The sequence below is a fragment of the Triticum dicoccoides genome, chromosome 4B (genome assembly GCF_002162155.2).
Source record: "Triticum dicoccoides isolate Atlit2015 ecotype Zavitan chromosome 4B, WEW_v2.0, whole genome shotgun sequence".
In the NCBI taxonomy this organism is placed as follows: domain Eukaryota; kingdom Viridiplantae; phylum Streptophyta; class Magnoliopsida; order Poales; family Poaceae; genus Triticum; species Triticum dicoccoides.
This window is the reverse complement of record NC_041387.1, coordinates 619,714,882-619,736,531: the sequence shown is the minus strand read 5'-3', so window position 1 is coordinate 619,736,531 and position 21,650 is coordinate 619,714,882.

Below are 21,650 nucleotides of genomic sequence, written 5' to 3'. Positions count from 1 at the left end.
CAACTTTCAACCTTTTCAGAGTTCATTTCAAATGCTTTTCAATTTCATGGTCTTATAGCTCAAAATAATCAGTAAATGCATGAAAAATTACAAATGAAGTCAGAAAGGGTTGAAAATTGATGATGTGGCTTTGAATGGTGCATTTTGAACACAGGAAAACTATGGAGTTCAAATAAGTTCAAAAAAATGAAATCCCTTTGTAACAGACGAGTTTCCGTATGAAACCCTGATACTTCGAAAGAGATTATCCGTTTTCTACACGAAGTGCATCCAGTTTGTGCCGTAACCCTCTCTACTTTCTTGCACATGCTATGTGGGTGAAATGATGATACCATGCCGACTTTCAACCTTTTCAGAGTTCATTTCAAATACTTTTCAATTTCATGGTCTTATAGCTCAAAATAATCAGTAAATGCATGAAAAATAACAAATGAAGTCAGAAAGGGTTGAAAATTGATGATGTGGCTTTGAATGGTGCATTTTGAACACAGAAAAACTATGGAGTTCAAATAAGTTTAGAAAAATGAAATCCCTTTGTAATAGATGAGTTTCCGTATGAAACCCTGATACTTCAAAAGAGATTGCCCGTTTTGTACACGAAGTGCATCCAGTTTTTGCTGTAACCCTCTCTACTTTCTTGTAGATGCTATGTGGATGAAATGATGATACCATGCCAACTTTCAACCTTTTCAGAGTTCATTTCAAATGCTTTTCAATTTCATGGTCTTATAGCTCAAAATAATCAGTAAATGCATGAAAAATTACAAATGAAGTCAGAATGGGTTGAAAATTGATGATGTGGCTTTGAATGGTGCATTTTGAACACAGGAAAACTATGGAGTTCAAATTAGTTCAAAAAAATGAAATCCCTTTGTAACAGACGAGTTTCCGTATGAAACCCTGATACTTCGAAAGAGATTATCCGTTTTCTACACGAAGTGCATCCAGTTTGTGCCGTAACCCTCTCTACTTTCTTGCACATGCTATGTGGGTGAAATGATGATACCATGCCGACTTTCAACCTTTTCAGAGTTCATTTCAAATACTTTTCAATTTCATGGTCTTATAGCTCAAAATAATCAGTAAATGCATGAAAAATAACAAATGAAGTCAGAAAGGGTTGAAAATTGATGATGTGGCTTTGAATGGTGCATTTTGAACACAGAAAAACTATGGAGTTCAAATAAGTTTAGAAAAATGAAATCCCTTTGTAATAGATGAGTTTCCGTATGAAACCCTGATACTTCAAAAGAGATTGCCCGTTTTGTACACGAAGTGCATCCAGTTTTTGCTGTAACCCTCTCTACTTTCTTGCAGATGCTATGTGGATGAAATGATGATACCATGCCAACTTTCAACCTTTTCAGAGTTCATTTCAAATGCTTTTCAATTTCATGGTCTTATAGCTCAAAATAATCAGTAAATGCATGAAAAATAACAAATGAAGTCAGAATGGGTTGAAAATCGATGATGTGGCTCTGAATGGGGCATTTGGAACACAGAAAAACTATGGAGTTCAAATAAGTTCAAAAAAATGAAATCCCTCTGTAACTGACGAGTTTCCGTATCAAACCCTGATACTTCGAAAGAGATTGTCTATTTTGTACATGAACTGCATCCAGTTTTTGCCGTAACCCTCTCTACTTTCTTGGACATGCTATGTGGATGAAATGATGATACCATGCCAACTTTCAACCTTTTCAGAGTTCATTTCAAATGCTTTTCAATTTCATGGTCTTATAGCTCAAAATAATCAGTAAATGCATGAAAAATAACAAATGAAGTCAGAATGGGTTGAAAATTGATGATGTGGCTTTGAATGGTGCATTTTGAACACAGAAAAACTATGGAGTTCAAATAAGTTCAAAAAATGAAATCCCTTTGTAAGAGACGAGTTCCCTTATGAAACCCTGATACTTCGAAAGAGATTATCCGTTGTGTACACGAAGTGCATCCAGTTTTTGCCGTAACCATCTCTACTTTCTTGCACATGCTATGTGGATGAAATGATGATACCATGCCAACTTTCAACCTTTTCAGAGTTCATTTCAAATGCTTTTCAATTTCATGGTCTTATAGCTCAAAATAATCAGTAAATGCATGAAAAATTACAAATGAAGTCAGAAAGGGTTGAAAATTTATGATGTGGCTTTGAATGGTGCATTTTGAACACAGAAAAACTATGGAGTTCAAATAAGTTCAAAAAAATGAAATCCCTTTGTAACAGACGAGTTTCCGTATGAAACCGTGATACTTCGAAAGAGATTATCCGTTTTGTACATGAAGTGCATCCAGTTTGTGCCGTAACCCTCTCTACTTTCTTGCACATGCTATGTGGGTGAAATGATGATACCATGCCGACTTTCAACCTTTTTTCAGAGTTCATTTCAAATACTTTTCAATTTCATAGTCTTATAGCTCAAAATAATCAGTAAATGCATGAAAAATAACAAATGAAGTCAGAAAGGGTTGAAAATTAATGATGTGGCTTTGAATGGTGCATTTTGAACACAGTAAAACTATGGATTTCAAATAAGTTCAAAAAAATGAAATCCCTTGGTAACAGACGAGTTCCTTTATGAAACCCTGATACTTCGAAAGAGATTATCCGTTGTGTACACGAAGTGCATCCAGTTTTTGCCGTAACCCTCTCTACTTTCTTGCACATGCTATGTGGGTGAAATGATGATACCATGCCAACTTTCAACCTTTTTTAGAGTTCGTTTCAAATGTTTTTCCATTTCATGGTCTTATAGGTCAAAATAATCAGTAAATGCATGAAAAATAACAAATGAAGTCAGAATGGGTTGAAAATCGATGATGTGGCTCTGAATGGTGCATTTTGAACACAGAAAAACTATGGAGTTCAAATAAATTCAAAAAAATGAAATCCCTTTGTAACTGACGAGTTTCCGTATCAAACCCTGATACTTCGAAACAGATTGTCTGTTTTGTACATGAAGTGCATCCAGTTTTTGCCGTAACCCTCTCTACTTTCTTGGACATGCTATGTGGATGAAATGATCTTACCATGCCAACTTTCAACCTTTTCAGAGTTCATTTCAAATGCTTTTCAATTTCATGGTCTTATAGCTCAAAATAATCAGTAAATGCATGAAAAATAACAAATGAAGTCAGAATGGGTTGAAAATTGATGATGTGGCTCTGAATGGTGCATTTTGAACACAGAAAAACTATGGAGTTCAAATAAGTTCAAAAAATGAAATCCCTTTGTAAGAGACGAGTTCCCTTATGAAACCCTGATACTTCGAAAGAGATTATCCGTTGTGTACACGAAGTGCATCCAGTTTTTTCTGTAACCATCTCTACTTTCTTGCACATGCTATGTGGGTGAAATGATGATACCATGCCAACTTTCAACCTTTTTTAGAGTTCATTTCAAATGTTTTTCAATTTCATGGTCTCATAGCTCAAAATAATCAGTAAATGCATGAAAAATAAAAAATGAAGTCAGAAAGGGTTGAAAATCGATGATGTGGCTCTGAATGGGGCATTTGGAACACAGAAAAACTATGGAGATCAAATAAGTTCAAAAAAATGAAATCCCTTTGTAACAGACGAGTTTCCGTATGAAACCCTGATACTTCGAAAGAGATTGTCTATTTTGTACATGAAGTGCATCCAGTTTTTGCCGTAACCCTCTCAACTTTCTTGCACATGCTATGTGGGTGAAATGAAGATAGCATGCCAACTTTCAACCTTTTCAGAGTTCATTTCAAATGCTTTTCAATTTAATTGTCTTATAGCTCAAAATAATCAGTAAATGCATGAAAAATAACAAATGAAGTCAGAAAGGGTTGAAAATTGATGATGTGGCTTTGAATGGTGCATTTTGAACACAAAAAAACTATGGAGTTCAAAAAAGTTTAGAAAAATGAAATCCCTTTGTAATAGATGAGTTTCTGTATGAAACCCTGATACTTCAAAAGAGATTGCCCGTTTTGTACACGAAGTGCTTCCAGTTTTTGCTATAACCCTCTCTACTTTCTTGCAGATGCTATGTGGATGAAATGATGATACCATGCCAACTTTCAACCTTTTCAGAGTTCATTTCAAATGCTTTTCAATTTCATGGTCTTATAGCTCAAAATAATCAGTAAATGCATGAAAAATTACAAATGAAGTCAGAATGGGTTGAAAATTGATGATGTGGCTTTGAATGGTGCATTTTGAACACAGGAAAACTATGGAGTTCAAATAAGTTCAAAAAAATGAAATCCCTTTGTAACAGACGAGTTTCCGTATGAAACCCTGATACTTCGAAAGAGATTATCCGTTTTCTACACGAAGTGCATCCAGTTTGTGCCGTAACCCTCTCTACTTTCTTGCACATGCTATGTGGGTGAAATGATGATACCATGCCGACTTTCAACCTTTTCAGAGTTCATTTCAAATACTTTTCAATTTCATGGTCTTATAGCTCAAAATAATCAGTAAATGCATGAAAAATAACAAATGAAGTCAGAAAGGGTTGAAAATTGATGATGTGGCTTTGAATGGTGCATTTTGAACACACAAAAACTATGGAGTTCAAATAAGTTTAGAAAAATGAAATCCCTTTGTAATAGATGAGTTTCCGTATGAAACCCTGATACTTCAAAAGAGATTGTCCGTTTTGTACACGAAGTGCATCCAGTTTTTGCTGTAACCCTCTCTACTTTCTTGCAGATGCTATGTGGATGAAATGATGATACCATGCGAACTTTCAACCTTTTCAGAGTTCATTTCAAATGCTTTTCAATTTGATGGTCTTATAGCTCAAAATAATCAGTAAATGCATGAAAAATTACAAATGAAGTCAGAATGGGTTGAAAATTGATGATGTGGCTTTGAATGGTGCATTTTGAACACAGGAAAACTATGGAGTTCAAATAAGTTCAAAAAAATGAAATCCCTTTGTAACAGACGAGTTTCCGTATGAAACCCTGATACTTCGAAAGAGATTATCCGTTTTCTACACGAAGTGCATCCAGTTTGTGACGTAACCCTCTCTACTTTCTTGCACATGCTATGTGGGTGAAATGATGATACCATGCCGACTTTCAACCTTTTCAGAGTTCATTTCAAATACTTTTCAGTTTCATGGTCTTATAGCTCAAAATAATCAGTAAATGCATGAAAAATAACAAATGAAGTCAGAAAGGGTTGAAAATTGATGATGTGGCTTTGAATGGTGCATTTTGAACACAGAAAAACTGTGGAGTTCAAATAAGTTTAGAAAAATGAAATCCCTTTGTAATAGATGAGTTTCCGTATGAAACCCTGATACTTCAAAAGAGATTGCCCGTTTTGTACACGAAGTGCATCCAGTTTTTGCTGTAACCCTCTCTACTTTCTTGCAGATGCTATGTGGATGAAATGATGATACCATGCCAACTTTCAACCTTTTCAGAGTTCATTTCAAATGCTTTTCAATTTCATGGTCTTATAGCTCAAAATAATCAGTAAATGCACGAAAAATTACAAATGAAGTCAGAATGGGTTGAAAATTGATGATGTGGCTTTGAATGGTGCATTTTGAACACAGGAAAACTATGGAGTTCAAATAAGTTCAAAAAATGAAATCCCTTTGTAACAGACGAGTTTCCGTATGAAACCCTGATACTTCGAAAGAGATTATCCGTTTTCTACACGAAGTGCATCCAGTTTGTGCCGTAACCCTCTCTACTTTCTTGCACATGCTATGTGGGTGAAATGATGATACCATGCCGACTTTCAACCTTTTCAGAGTTCATTTCAAATACTTTTCAATTTCATGGTCTTATAGCTCAAAATAATCAGTAAATGCATGAAAAATTACAAATGAAGGCAGAAAGGGTTGAAAATTAATGATGTGGCTTTGAATGGTGCATTTTGAACACAGTAAAACTATGGATTTCAAATAAGTTCAAAAAAATGAAATCCCTTGGTAACAAACGAGTTCCCTTATGAAACCCTGATACTTCGAAAGAGATTATCCGTTGTGTACACGAAGTGCATCCAGTTTTTGCCGTAACCATCTCTACTTTCTTGCACATGCTATGTGGGTGAAATGATGATACCATGCCAACTTTCAACCTTTTTTAGAGTTCATTTCAAATGTTTTTCAATTTCATGGTCTCATAGCTCAAAATAATCAGTAAACGCATGAAAAATAACAAATGAAGTCAGAATGGGTTGAAAATCGATGATGTGGCTCTGAATGGGGCATTTGGAACCCAGAAAAACATTGAGTTCAAATAAGTTCAAAAAAATGAAATCCCTTTGTAACAGACGAGTTTCCGTATGAAACCCTGATACTTCGAAAGAGATTGTCTATTTTGTACAAGAAGTGCATCCAGTTTTTGCCGTAACCCTCTCAACTTTCTTGCACATGCTATGTGGGTGAAATGAAGATACCATGCCAACTTTCAACCTTTTCAGAGTTCATTTCAAATGCTTTTCAATTTAATTGTCTTATAGCTCAAAATAATCAGTAAATGCATGAAAAATAACAAATGAAGTCAGAAAGGGTTGAAAATTGATGATGTGGCTTTGAATGGTGCATTTTGAACACAGAAAAACTATGGAGTTCAAATAAGTTTAGAAAAATGAAATCCCTTTGTAATAGATGAGTTTCCGTATGAAACCCTGATATTTCAAAAGAGATTGCCCGTTTTGTACACGAAGTGCATCCAGTTTTTGCTGTAACCCTCTCTACTTTCTTGCAGATGCTATGTGGATGAAATGATGATACCATGCCAACTTTCAACCTTTTTAGAGTTCATTTCAAATGCTTTTCAATTTCATGGTCTTATAGCTCAAAATAATCAGTAAATGCATGAAAAATTACAAATGAAGTCAGAATGGGTTGAAAATTGATGATGTGGCTTTGAATGGTGCATTTTGAACACAGGAAAACTATGGAGTTCAAATAAGTTCAAAAAAATGAAATCCCTTTGTAACAGACGAGTTTCCGTATGAAAACCTGATACTTCGAAAGAGATTATCCGTTTTCTACACGAAGTGCATCCAGTTTGTGCCGTAACCCTCTCTACTTTCTTGCACATGCTATGTGGGTGAAATGATGATACCATGCCGACTTTCAACCTTTTCAGAGTTCATTTCAAATACTCTTCAATTTCATGGTCTTATAGCTCAAAATAATCAGTAAATGCATGAAAAATAACAAATGAAGTCAGAAAGGGTTGAAAATTGATGATGTGGCTTTGAATGGTGCATTTTGAACACAGAAAAACTGTGGAGTTCAAATAAGTTTAGAAAAATGAAATCCCTTTGTAATAGATGAGTTTCCGTATGAAACCCTGATACTTCAAAAGAGATTGCCCGTTTTGTACACGAAGTGCATCCAGTTTTTGCTGTAACCCTCTCTACTTTCTTGCAGATGCTATGTGGATGAAATGATGATACCATGCCAACTTTCAACCTTTTCAGAGTTCATTTCAAATGCTTTTCAATTTCATGGTCTTATAGCTCAAAATAATCAGTAAATGCACGAAAAATTACAAATGAAGTCAGAATGGGTTGAAAATTGATGATGTGGCTTTGAATGGTGCATTTTGAACACAGGAAAACTATGGAGTTCAAATACAACAAAAACAACAACAACAACAAAGCCTTTAGTCCCAAACAAGTTGGGGTAGGCTAGAGGTGAAACCCATAAGATCTCGCAACCAACTCATGGCTCTGGCACATGGATAGCAAGCTTCCACGCACCCCTGTCCATAGCTAGCTCTTTGTCGATACTCCAATCCTTCAGGTCTCTCTTAACGGACTCCTCCCATGTCAAAATCGGTCGACCCCGCCCTCTCTTGACATTCTCCGCACGCTTTAGCCGTCCGCTATGCACTGGAGCTTCTGGAGGCCTGCGCTGAATATGCCCAAACCATCTCAAACGATGTTGGACAAGCTTCTCCTCAATTGGTGCTACCCCAACTCTATCTCGTATATCATCATTCCGGACTCGATCCTTCCTCGTGTGGCCACACATCCATCTCAACATACGCATCTCCGCCACACCTAACTGTTGAACATGTCGCCTTTTAGTCGGCCAACACTCCGCGCCATACAACATTGCGGGTCGAACCGCCGTCCTGTAGAACTTGCCTTTTAGCTTTTGTGGCACTCTCTTGTCACAAAGAATGCCAGAAGCTTGGCGCCACTTCATCCATCCGGCTTTGATTCGATGGTTCACATCTTCATCAATACCCCCATCATCCTGCAACATTGACCCCAAATACCGAAAGGTGTCCTTCCGAGGTACCACCTGGCCATCAAGGCTAACCTCCTCCTCCTCACAGCTAGTAGTACTGAAACCGCACATCATGTACTCGGTTTTAGTTCTACTAAGCCTAAACCCTTTCGATTCCAAGGCTTGTCTCCATAACTCTAACTTCCTATTTACCCCCATCCGACTATCGTCAACTAGCACCACATCATCCGCAAAGAGCATACACCATGGGATATCTCCTTGTATACCCCTTGTGACCTCATCCATCACCAATGCAAAAAGATAAGGGCTCAAAGCTGACCCCTGATGCAGTCCTATCTTAATCGGGAAGTCATCGGTGTCGACATCACTTGTTCGAACACTTGTCACAACATTATTGTACATGTCCTTGATGAGGGTAATGTACTTTACTGGGACTTTGTGTTTCTCCAAGGCCCACCACATGACATTCCGTGGTATCTTATCATAGGCCTTCTCCAAGTCAATGAACACCATATGCAAGTCCTTCTTATGCTCCCTATATCTCTCCATAAGTTGTCGTACCAAGAAAATGGCTTCCATGGTCGACCTCCCAGGCATGAAACCAAACTGATTTTTGGTCACGCTTGTCATTCTTCTTAAGCGGTGCTCAATGACTCTCTCCCATAGCTTCATTGTATGGCTCATCAGCTTAATTCCACGGTAATTAGTACAACTCTGAACATCCCCCTTGTTCTTGAAGATTGGTACTAATATACTCCGTCTCCATTCTTCTGGCATCTTGTTTGCCCGAAAAATGAGGTTGAAAAGCTTGGTTAGCCATACTATCGCTACGTCCCCGAGACCTTTCCACACCTCAATGGGGATACAATCAGGGCCCATCGCCTTGCCTCCTTTCATCCTTTTTAAAGCCTCCTTCACCTCAGACTCCTGGATGCGCCGCACAAAACGCATGCTGGTCTCATCAAAGGAGTCATTCAGTTCAATGGTAGAACTCTCATTCTCCCCATTGAACAGCTTGTCGAAGTACTCCCGCCATCTATGCTTAATCTCTTCGTCCATCACCAAGAGTTGGCCTGCTCCATCCTTGATGCATTTGACTTGGCCAATATCCCTCGTCTTCCTCTCCCGGATCTTAGCCATCTTATAGATGTCCCTTTCACCTTCCTTCGTGCCTAACCGTTGGTAGAGGTCCTCATATGCCCGACCCCTTGCTTCACCAACAGCTCGCTTTGCGGCCTTCTTCGCCATCTTGTACTTCTCTATGTTGTCTGCACTCCTATCCAGGTATAGGCGTCTGAAGCAATCTTTCTTCTCTTTAAGCGCCTTCTGGACATCATCATTCCACCACCAGGTATCGTTATCTTCGCTTCTCCTTCCCCTGGACACTCCAAACTCCTCCGAGGCCACCTTACGAATGCAAGTCGCCATCTTCATCCACACATTGTCCGCATCCCCTCCTTCCTCCCAAGGGCCCTCCTTAAATACCCTCTCCTTGAACACCTGAGCTACCTCCCCCTTGAGCTTCCACCACTTCGTTCTAGCGACCTTGGCACGCTTATCCCGCTGGACACGAATCCGAAAGCGGAAGTCAACAACCACCAGCTTATGCTGGGGTACAACACTCTCCCCAGGTATCACCTTACAGTCTAGGCACGCACGCCTATCTTCTCTTCTCGAGAGGATGAAATCAATCTGGCTAGAGTGTTGGCCACTACTAAAAGTCACCAGATGTGATTCTCTCTTTCTAAAGAGGGTGTTAGCTACAATCATGTTGTAGGCTAGAGCAAAGCTTAAGACATCTTCTCCTTCTTGATTCCTGATGCCATAGCCAAAGCCCCCATGCACCCCTTCAAAACCTGTGTTAGATGTACCCACGTGGCCATTGAGGTCTCCTCCTATGAAGAGCTTCTCACCAATCGGTACACTCCTAACCATGTCTTCCAAGCCTTCCCAGAACTCCCTCTTGGTGTTCTCATTGTGGCCTACTTGCGGGGCATATGCGCTGATAACATTGAGAACCAAGTCCTCAGCTACCAGCTTGACCAGGATAATCCGGTCCCCACGTCTCCTGACGTCTACCACTCCATACTTGAGGCTCTTGTTGATCAAGATGCCTACGCCATTTCTGTTTGCAGCCGTCCCCGTGTACCACAGCTTGAAGCCGGTATCCTCCACCTCCTTCGCCTTCTGTCCTCTCCATTTGGTTTCTTGGACGCAAAGGATATCAACACCTCTCCTCACTGTTGCATCAACTAGCTCCCGAAGCTTCCCTGTCAGAGACCCTACGTTCCAGCTACCTAAGCGAATCCTCCTAGGCTCGGCTAGCTTCCTTACCCTTCGCACTCGTCGAGTCAAATGCGAAGACCCTTGCTCATTTTCCACTACATCCGGGCGCCGATGTAGCGCGCCACTAAGGATGCGACGACCCGATCCTCGCTCACTTGCCACCGTATCCGGATCAAGATACGGCGCGCCACTTGGGGGGTGACGGCCCGGCCCTTGCCCATTTTCCACCACACCCGGGTTCCGATGTGGCGCGTCGCTGAGAGGGTTACGCCCCAACGAAAACCTTTTGGGTTTCATCTCCATAAGAGTGGCTGAGTTTTTACGTTGGCTCGCCAAGCCTATCACAACCCTCCTCCTTTACCCGGGCTTGGGACCGGCTATGTTGAGACAACATAGGCGGAGTTAAAACTATGGAGTTCAAATAAGTTCAAAAAATGAAATCCCTTTGTAACAGACGAGTTTCCGTATGAAACCCTGATACTTCGAAAGAGATTATCCGTTTTCTACACGAAGTGCATCCAGTTTGTGCCGTAACCCTCTCTACTTTCTTGCACATGCTATGTGGGTGAAATGATGATACCATGCCGACTTTCAACCTTTTCAGAGTTCATTTCAAATACTTTTCAATTTCATGGTCTTATAGCTCAAAATAATCAGTAAATGCATGAAAAATAACAAATGAAGGCAGAAAGGGTTGAAAATTAATGATGTGGCTTTGAATGGTGCATTTTGAACACAGTAAAACTATGGATTTCAAATAAGTTCAAAAAAATGAAATCCCTTGGTAACAAACGAGTTCCCTTATGAAACCCTGATACTTCGAAAGAGATTATCCGTTGTGTACACGAAGTGCATCCAGTTTTTGCCGTAACCATCTCTACTTTCTTGCACATGCTATGTGGGTGAAATGATGATACCATGCCAACTTTCAACCTTTTTTAGAGTTCATTTCAAATGTTTTTCAATTTCATGGTCTCATAGCTCAAAATAATCAGTAAACGCATGAAAAATAACAAATGAAGTCAGAATGGGTTGAAAATCAATGATGTGGCTCTGAATGGGGCATTTGGAACCCAGAAAAACATTGAGTTCAAATAAGTTCAAAAAAATGAAATCCCTTTGTAACAGACGAGTTTCCGTATGAAGCCCTGATACTTCGAAAGAGATTGTCTATTTTGTACAAGAAGTGCATCCAGTTTTTGCCGTAACCCTCTCAACTTTCTTGCACATGCTATGTGGGTGAAATGAAGATACCATGCCAACTTTCAACCTTTTCAGAGTTCATTTCAAATGCTTTTCAATTTAATTGTCTTATAGCTCAAAATAATCAGTAAATGCATGAAAAATAACAAATGAAGTCAGAAAGGGTTGAAAATTGATGATGTGGCTTTGAATGGTGCATTTTGAACACAGAAAAACTATGGAGTTCAAATAAGTTTAGAAAAATGAAATCCCTTTGTAATAGATGAGTTTCCGTATGAAACCCTGATATTTCAAAAGAGATTGCCCGTTTTGTACACGAAGTGCATCCAGTTTTTGCTGTAACCCTCTCTACTTTCTTGCAGATGCTATGTGGATGAAATGATGATACCATGCCAACTTTCAACCTTTTTAGAGTTCATTTCAAATGCTTTTCAATTTCATGGTCTTATAGCTCAAAATAATCAGTAAATGCATGAAAAATTACAAATGAAGTCAGAATGGGTTGAAAATTGATGATGTGGCTTTGAATGGTGCATTTTGAACACAGGAAAACTATGGAGTTCAAATAAGTTCAAAAAAATGAAATCCCTTTGTAACAGACGAGTTTCCGTATGAAACCCTGATACTTCGAAAGAGATTATCCGTTTTCTACACGAAGTGCATCCAGTTTGTGCCGTAACCCTCTCTACTTTCTTGCACATGCTATGTGGGTGAAATGATGATACCATGCCGACTTTCAACCTTTTCAGAGTTCATTTCAAATACTTTTCAATTTCATGGTCTTATAGCTCAAAATAATCAGTAAATGCATGAAAAATAACAAATGAAGTCAGAAAGGGTTGAAAATTGATGATGTGGCTCTGAATGGTGCATTTTGAACACAGAAAAACTATGGAGTTCAAATAAGTTTAGAAAAATGAAATCCCTTTGTAATAGATGAGTTTCCGTATGAAACCCTGATACTTCAAAAGAGATTGCCCGTTTTGTACACGAAGTGCATCCAGTTTTTGCTGTAACCCTCTCTACTTTCTTGCAGATGCTATGTGGATGAAATGATGATACCATGCCAACTTTCAACCTTTTCAGAGTTCATTTCAAATGCTTTTCAATTTCATGGTCTTATAGCTCAAAATAATCAGTAAATGCATGAAAAATTACAAATGAAGTCAGAATGGGTTGAAAATTGATGATGTGGCTTTGAATGGTGCATTTTGAACATAGGAAAACTATGGAGTTCAAATAAGTTCAAAAAAATGAAATCCCTTTGTAACAGACGAGTTTCCATATGAAACCCTGATACTTCGAAAGAGATTATCCGCTTTCTACACGAAGTGCATCCAGTTTGTGCGGTAACCCTCTCTACTTTCTTGCACATGCTATGTGGGTGAAATAATGATACCATGCCGACTTTCAACCTTTTCAGAGTTCATTTCAAATACTTTTCAATTTCATGGTCTTATAGCTCAAAATAATCAGTAAATGCATGAAAAATAACAAATGAAGTCAGAAAGGGTTGAAAATTGATGATGTGGCTTTGAATGGTGCATTTTGAACACAGAAAAACTATGGAGTTCAAATAAGTTTAGAAAAATGAAATCCCTTTGTAATAGATGAGTTTCCGTATGAAACCCTCATATTTCAAAAGAGATTGCCCGTTTTGTACACGAAGTGCATCCAGTTTTTGCTGTAACCCTCTCTACTTTCTTGCAGATGCTATGTGGATGAAATGATTATACCATGCCAACTTTCAACCTTTTTAGAGTTCATTTCAAATGCTTTTCAATTTCATGGTCTTATAGCTCAAAATAATCAGTAAATGCATGAAAAATTACAAATGAAGTCAGAATGGGTTGAAAATTGATGATGTGGCTTTGAATGGTGTATTTTGAACACAGGAAAACTATGGAGTTCAAATAAGTTCAAAAAAATGAAATCCCTTTGTAACAGACGAGTTTCCGTATGAAACCCTGATACTTCGAAAGAGATTATCCGTTTTCTACACGAAGTGCATCCAGTTTGTGCCGTAACCCTCTCTACTTTCTTGCACATGCTATGTGGGTGAAATGATGATACCATGCCGACTTTCAACCTTTTCAGAGTTCATTTCAAATACTTTTCAATTTCATGGTCTTATAGCTCAAAATAATCAGTAAATGCATGAAAAATAACAAATGAAGTCAGAAAGGGTTGAAAATTGATGATGTGGCTCTGAATGGTGCATTTTGAACAGAGAAAAACTATGGAGTTCAAATAAGTTTAGAAAAATGAAATCCCTTTGTAATAGATGAGTTTCCGTATGAAACCCTGATACTTCAAAAGAGATTGCCCGTTTTGTACACGAAGTGCATCCAGTTTTTGCTGTAACCCTCTCTACTTTCTTGCAGATGCTATGTGGATGAAATGATGATACCATGCCAACTTTCAACCTTTTCAGAGTTCATTTCAAATGCTTTTCAATTTCATGGTCTTATAGCTCAAAATAATCAGTAAATGCATGAAAAATTACAAATGAAGTCAGAATGGGTTGAAAATTGATGATATGGCTTTGAATGGTGCATTTTGAACACAGGAAAACTATGGAGTTCAAATAAGTTCAAAAAAATGAAATCCCTTTGTAACAGACGAGTTTCCATATGAAACCCTGATACTTCGAAAGAGATTATCCGTTTTCTACACGAAGTGCATCCAGTTTGTGCCGTAACCCTCTCTACTTTCTTGCACATGCTATGTGGGTGAAATGATGATACCATGCCGACTTTCAACCTTTTCAGAGTTCATTTCAAATACTTTTCAATTTCATGGTCTTATAGCTCAAAATAATCAGTAAATGCATGAAAAATAACAAATGAAGTCAGAAAGGGTTGAAAATTGATGATGTGGCTTTGAATGGTGCATTTTGAACACAGAAAAACTATGGAGTTCAAATAAGTTTAGAAAAATGAAATCCCTTTGTAATAGATGAGTTTCCGTATGAAACCCTGATACTTCAAAAGAGATTGCCCGTTTTGTACACGAAGTGCATCCAGTTTTTGCTGTAACCCTCTCTACTTTCTTGCAGATGCTATGTGGATGAAATGATGATACCATGCCAACTTTCAACCTTTTCAGAGTTCATTTCAAATGCTTTTCAATTTCATGGTCTTATAGCTCAAAATAATCAGTAAATGCACGAAAAATTACAAATGAAGTCAGAATGGGTTGAAAATCGATGATGTGGCTTTGAATGGTGCATTTTGAACACAGGAAAACTATGGAGTTCAAATAAGTTCAAAAAAATGAAATCCCTTTGTAACAGACGAGTTTCCGTATGAAACCCTGATACTTCGAAAGAGATTATCCGTTTTCTACACGAAGTGCATCCAGTTTGTGCCGTAACCCTCTCTACTTTCTTGCACATGCTATGTGGGTGAAATGATGATACCATGCCGACTTTCAACCTTTTCAGAGTTCATTTCAAATACTTTTCAATTTCATGGTCTTATAGCTCAAAATAATCAGTAAATGCATGAAAAATAACAAATGAAGGCAGAAAGGGTTGAAAATTAATGATGTGGCTTTGAATGGTGCATTTTGAGCACAGTAAAACTATGGATTTCAAATAAGTTCAAAAAAATGAAATCCCTTGGTAACAAACGAGTTCCCTTATGAAACCCTGATACTTCGAAAGAGATTATCCGTTGTGTACACGAAGTGCATCCAGTTTTTGCCGTAACCATCTCTACTTTCTTGCACATGCTATGTGGGTGAAATGATGATACCATGCCAACTTTCAACCTTTTTTAGAGTTCATTTCAAATGTTTTTCAATTTCATGGTCTCATAGCTCAAAATAATCAGTAAATGCATGAAAAATAACAAATGAAGTCAGAATGGGTTGAAAATCGATGATGTGGCTCTGAATGGGGCATTTGGAAACCAGAAAAACATTGAGTTCAAATAAGTTCAAAAAAATGAAATCCCTTTGTAACAGACGAGTTTCCGTATGAAACCCTGTTACTTCGAAAGAGATTGTCTATTTTGTACAAGAAGTGCATCCAGTTTTTGCCGTAACCCTCTCAACTTTCTTGCACATGCTATGTGGGTGAAATGAAGATACCATGCCAACTTTCAACCTTTTCAGAGTTCATTTCAAATGCTTTTCAATTTAATTGTCTTATAGCTCAAAATAATCAGTAAATGCATGAAAAATAACAAATGAAGTCAGAAAGGGTTGAAAATTGATGATGTGGCTTTGAATGGTGCATTTTGAACACAGAAAAACTATGGAGTTCAAATAAGTTTAGAAAAATGAAATCCCTTTGTAATAGATGAGTTTCCGTATGAAACCCTGATATTTCAAAAGAGATTGCCCGTTTTGTACATGAAGTGCATCCAGTTTTTGCTGTAACCCTCTCTACTTTCTTGCAGATGCTATGTGGATGAAATGATGATACCATGCCAACTTTCAACCTTTTTAGAGTTCATTTCAAATGCTTTTCAATTTCATGGTCTTATAGCTCAAAATAATCAGTAAATGCATGAAAAATTACAAATGAAGTCAGAATGGGTTGAAAATTGATGATGTGGCTTTGAATGGTGCATTTTGAACACAGGAAAACTATGGAGTTCAAATAAGTTCAAAAAAATGAAATCCCTTTGTAACAGACGAGTTTCCGTATGAAACCCTGATACTTCGAAAGAGATTATCCGTTTTCTACACGAAGTGCATCCAGTTTGTGCCGTAACCCTCTCTACTTTCTTGCACATGCTATGTGGGTGAAATGATGATACCATGCCGACTTTCAACCTTTTCAGAGTTCATTTCAAATACTTTTCAATTTCATGGTCTTATAGCTCAAAATAATCAGTAAATGCATGAAAAATAACAAATGAAGTCAGAAAGGGTTGAAAATTGATGATGTGGCTTTGAATGGTGCATTTTGAACACAAAAAAACTATGGAGTTCAAATAAGTTTAGAAAAATGAAATCCCTTTGTAATAGATGAGTTTCCGTATGAAACCCTGATACTTCAAAAGAGATTGCCCGTTTTGTACACGAAGTGCATCCAGTTTTTGCTGTAACCCTCTCTACTTTCTTGCAGATGCTATGTGGATGAAATGATGATACCATGCCAACTTTCAACCTTTTCAGAGTTCATTTCAAATGCTTTTCAATTTCATGGTCTTATAGCTCAAAATAATCAGTAAATGCACGAAAAATTACAAATAAAGTCAGAATGGGTTGAAAATCGATGATGTGGCTTTGAATGGTGCATTTTGAACACAGGAAAACTATGGAGTTCAAATAAGTTCAAAAAAATGAAATCCCTTTGTAACAGACGAGTTTCCGTATGAAACCCTGATACTTCGAAAGAGATTATCCGTTTTCTACACGAAGTGCATCCAGTTTGTGCCGTAACCCTCTCTACTTTCTTGCACATGCTATGTGGGTGAAATGATGATACCATGCCGACTTTCAACCTTTTCAGAGTTCATTTCAAATACTTTTCAATTTCATGGTCTTATAGCTCAAAATAATCAGTAAATGCATGAAAAATAACAAATGAAGGCAGAAAGGGTTGAAAATTAATGATGTGGCTTTGAATGGTGCATTTTGAGCACAGTAAAACTATGGATTTCAAATAAGTTCAAAAAAATGAAATCCCTTGGTAACAAACGAGTTCCCTTATGAAACCCTGATACTTCGAAAGAGATTATCCGTTGTGTACACGAAGTGCATCCAGTTTTTGCCGTAACCATCTCTACTTTCTTACACATGCTATGTGGGTGAAATGATGATACCATGCCAACTTTCAACCTTTTTTAGAGTTCATTTCAAATGTTTTTCAATTTCATGGTCTCATAGCTCAAAATAATCAGTAAATGCATGAAAAATAACAAATGAAGTCAGAATGGGTTGAAAATCGATGATGTGGCTCTGAATGGGGCATTTGGAACCCAGAAAAACATTGGGTTCAAATAAGTTCAAAAAAATGAAATCCCTTTGTAACAGACGAGTTTCCGTATGAAACCCTGTTACTTCGAAAGAGATTGTCTATTTTGTACAAGAAGTGCATCCAGTTTTTGCCGTAACCCTCTCAACTTTCTTGCACATGCTATGTGGGTGAAATGAAGATACCATGCCAACTTTCAACCTTTTCAGAGTTCATTTCAAATGCTTTTCAATTTAATTGTCTTATAGCTCAAAATAATCAGTAAATGCATGAAAAATAACAAATGAAGTCAGAAAGGGTTGAAAATTGATGATGTGGCTTTGAATGGTGCATTTTGAACACAGAAAAACTATGGAGTTCAAATAAGTTTAGAAAAATGAAATCCCTTTGTAATAGATGAGTTTCCGTATGAAACCCTGATATTTCAAAAGAGATTGCCCGTTTTGTACACGAAGTGCATCCAGTTTTTGCTGTAACCCTCTCTACTTTCTTGCAGATGCTATGTGGATGAAATGATGATACCATGCCAACTTTCAACCTTTTTAGAGTTCATTTCAAATGCTTTTCAATTTCATGGTCTTATAGCTCAAAATAATCAGTAAATGCATGAAAAATTACAAATGAAGTCAGAATGGGTTGAAAATTGATGATGTGGATTTGAATGGGGCATTTTGAACACAGGAAAACTATGGAGTTCAAATAAGTTCAAAAAAATGAAATCCCTTTGTAACAGACGAGTTTCCGTATGAAACCCTGATACTTCGAAAGAGATTATCCGTTTTCTACACGAAGTGCATCCAGTTTGTGCCGTAACCCTCTCTACTTTCTTGCACATGCTATGTGGGTGAAATGATGATACCATGCCGACTTTCAACCTTTTCAGAGTTCATTTCAAATACTTTTCAATTTCATGGTCTTATAGCTCAAAATAATCAGTAAATGCATGAAAAATAACAAATGAAGTCAGAAAGGGTTGAAAATTGATGATGTGGCTTTGAATGGTGCATTTTGAACACAGAAAAACTATGGAGTTCAAATAAGTTTAGAAAAATGAAATCCCTTTGTAATAGATGAGTTTCCGTATGAAACCCTGATACTTCAAAAGAGATTGCCCGTTTTGTACACGAAGTGCATCCAGTTTTTGCTGTAACCCTCTCTACTTTCTTGCAGATGCTATGTGGATGAAATGATGATACCATGCCAACTTTCAACCTTTTCAGAGTTCATTTCAAATGCTTTTCAATTTCATGGTCTTATAGCTCAAAATAATCAGTAAATGCATGAAAAATTACAAATGAAGTCAGAATGGGTTGAAAATTGATGATTTGGCTTTGAATGGTGCATTTTGAACACAGGAAAACTATGGAGTTCAAATAAGTTCAAAAAAATGAAATCCCTTTGTAACAGACGAGTTTCCGTATGAAACCCTGATACTTCGAAAGAGATTATCCGTTTTCTACACGAAGTGCATCCAGTTTGTGCCGTAACCCTCTCTACTTTCTTGCACATGCTATGTGGGTGAAATGATGATACCATGCCGACTTTCAACCTTTTCAGAGTTCATTTCAAATACTTTTCAATTTCATGGTCTTATAGCTCAAAATAATCAGTAAATGCATGAAAAATAACAAATGAAGTCAGAAAGGGTTGAAAATTGATGATGTGGCTTTGAATGGTGCATTTTGAACACAGAAAAACTATGGAGTTCAAATAAGTTTAGAAAAATGAAATCCCTTTGTAATAGATGAGTTTCCGTATGAAACCCTGATACTTCAAAAGAGATTGCCCGTTTTGTACATGAAGTGCATCCAGTTTTTGCTGTAACCCTCTCTACTTTCTTGCAGATGCTATGTGGATGAAATGATGATACCATGCCAACTTTCAACCTTTTCAGAGTTCATTTCAAATGCTTTTCAATTTCATGGTCTTATAGCTCAAAATAATCAGTAAATGCACGAAAAATTACAAATGAAGTCAGAATGGGTTGAAAATCGATGATGTGGCTTTGAATGGTGCATTTTGAACACAGGAAAACTATGGAGTTCAAATAAGTTCAAAAAAATGAAATCCCTTTGTAACAGACGAGTTTCCGTATGAAACCCTGATACTTCGAAAGAGATTATCCGTTTTCTACACGAAGTGCATCCAGTTTGTGCCGTAACCCTCTCTACTTTCTTGCACATGCTATGTGGGTGAAATGATGATACCATGCCGACTTTCAACCTTTTCAGAGTTCATTTCAAATACTTTTCAATTTCATGGTCTTATAGCTCAAAATAATCAGTAAATGCATGAAAAATAACAAATGAAGGCAGAAAGGGTTGAAAATTAATGATGTGGCTTTGAATGGTGCATTTTGAGCACAGTAAAACTATGGATTTCAAATAAGTTCAAAAAAATGAAATCCCTTGGTAACAAACGAGTTCCCTTATGAAACCCTGATACTTCGAAAGAGATTATCCGTTGTGTACACGAAGTGCATCCAGTTTTTGCCGTAACCATCTCTACTTTCTTGCACATGCTATGTGGGTGAAATGATGATACCATGCCAACTTTCAACCTTTTTTAGAGTTCATTTCAAATGTTTTTCAATTTCATGGTCTCATAGCTCAAAATAATCAGTAAATGCATGAAAAATAACAAATGAAGTCAGAATGGGTTGAAAATCGATGATGTGGCTCTGAATGGGGCATTTGGAAACCAGAAAAACATTGAGTTCAAATAAGTTCAAAAAAATGAAATCCCTTTGTAACAGACGAGTTTCCGTATGAAACCCTGTTACTTCGAAAGAGATTGTCTATTTTGTACAAGAAGTGCATCCAGTTTTTGCCGTAACCCTCTCAACTTTCTTGCACATGCTATGTGGGTGAAATGAAGATACCATGCCAACTTTCAACCTTTTCAGAGTTCATTTCAAATGCTTTTCAATTTAATTGTCTTATAGCTCAAAATAATCAGTAAATGCATGAAAAATAACAAATGAAGTCAGAAAGGGTTGAAAATTGATGATGTGGCTTTGAATGGTGCATTTTGAACACAGAAAAACTATGGAGTTCAAATAAGTTTAGAAAAATGAAATCCCTTTGTAATAGATGAGTTTCCGTATGAAACCCTGATATTTCAAAAGAGATTGCCCGTTTTGTACATGAAGTGCATCCAGTTTTTGCTGTAACCCTCTCTACTTTCTTGCAGATGCTATGTGGATGAAATGATGATACCATGCCAACTTTCAACCTTTTTAGAGTTCATTTCAAATGCTTTTCAATTTCATGGTCTTATAGCTCAAAATAATCAGTAAATGCATGAAAAATTACAAATGAAGTCAGAATGGGTTGAAAATTGATGATGTGGCTTTGAATGGTGCATTTTGAACACAGGAAAACTATGGAGTTCAAATAAGTTCAAAAAAATGAAATCCCTTTGTAACAGACGAGTTTCCGTATGAAACCCTGATACTTCGAAAGAGATTATCCGTTTTCTACACGAAGTGCATCCAGTTTGTGCCGTAACCCTCTCTACTTTCTTGCACATGCTATGTGGGTGAAATGATGATACCATGCCGACTTTCAACCTTTTCAGAGTTCATTTCAAATACTTTTCAATTTCATGGTCTTATAGCTCAAAATAATCAGTAAATGCATGAAAAATAACAAATGAAGTCAGAAAGGGTTGAAAATTGATGATGTGGCTCTGAATGGTGCATTTTGAACACAGAAAAACTATGGAGTTCAAATAAGTTTAGAAAAATGAAATCCCTTTGTAATAGATGAGTTTCCGTATGAAACCCTGATACTTCAAAAGAGATTGCCCGTTTTGTACACGAAGTGCATCCAGTTTTTGCTGTAACCCTCTCTACTTTCTTGCAGATGCTATGTGGATGAAATGATGATACCATGCCAACTTTCAACCTTTTCAGAGTTCATTTCAAATGCTTTTCAATTTCATGGTCTTATAGCTCAAAATAATCAGTAAATGCATGAAAAATTACAAATGAAGTCAGAATGGGTTGAAAATTGA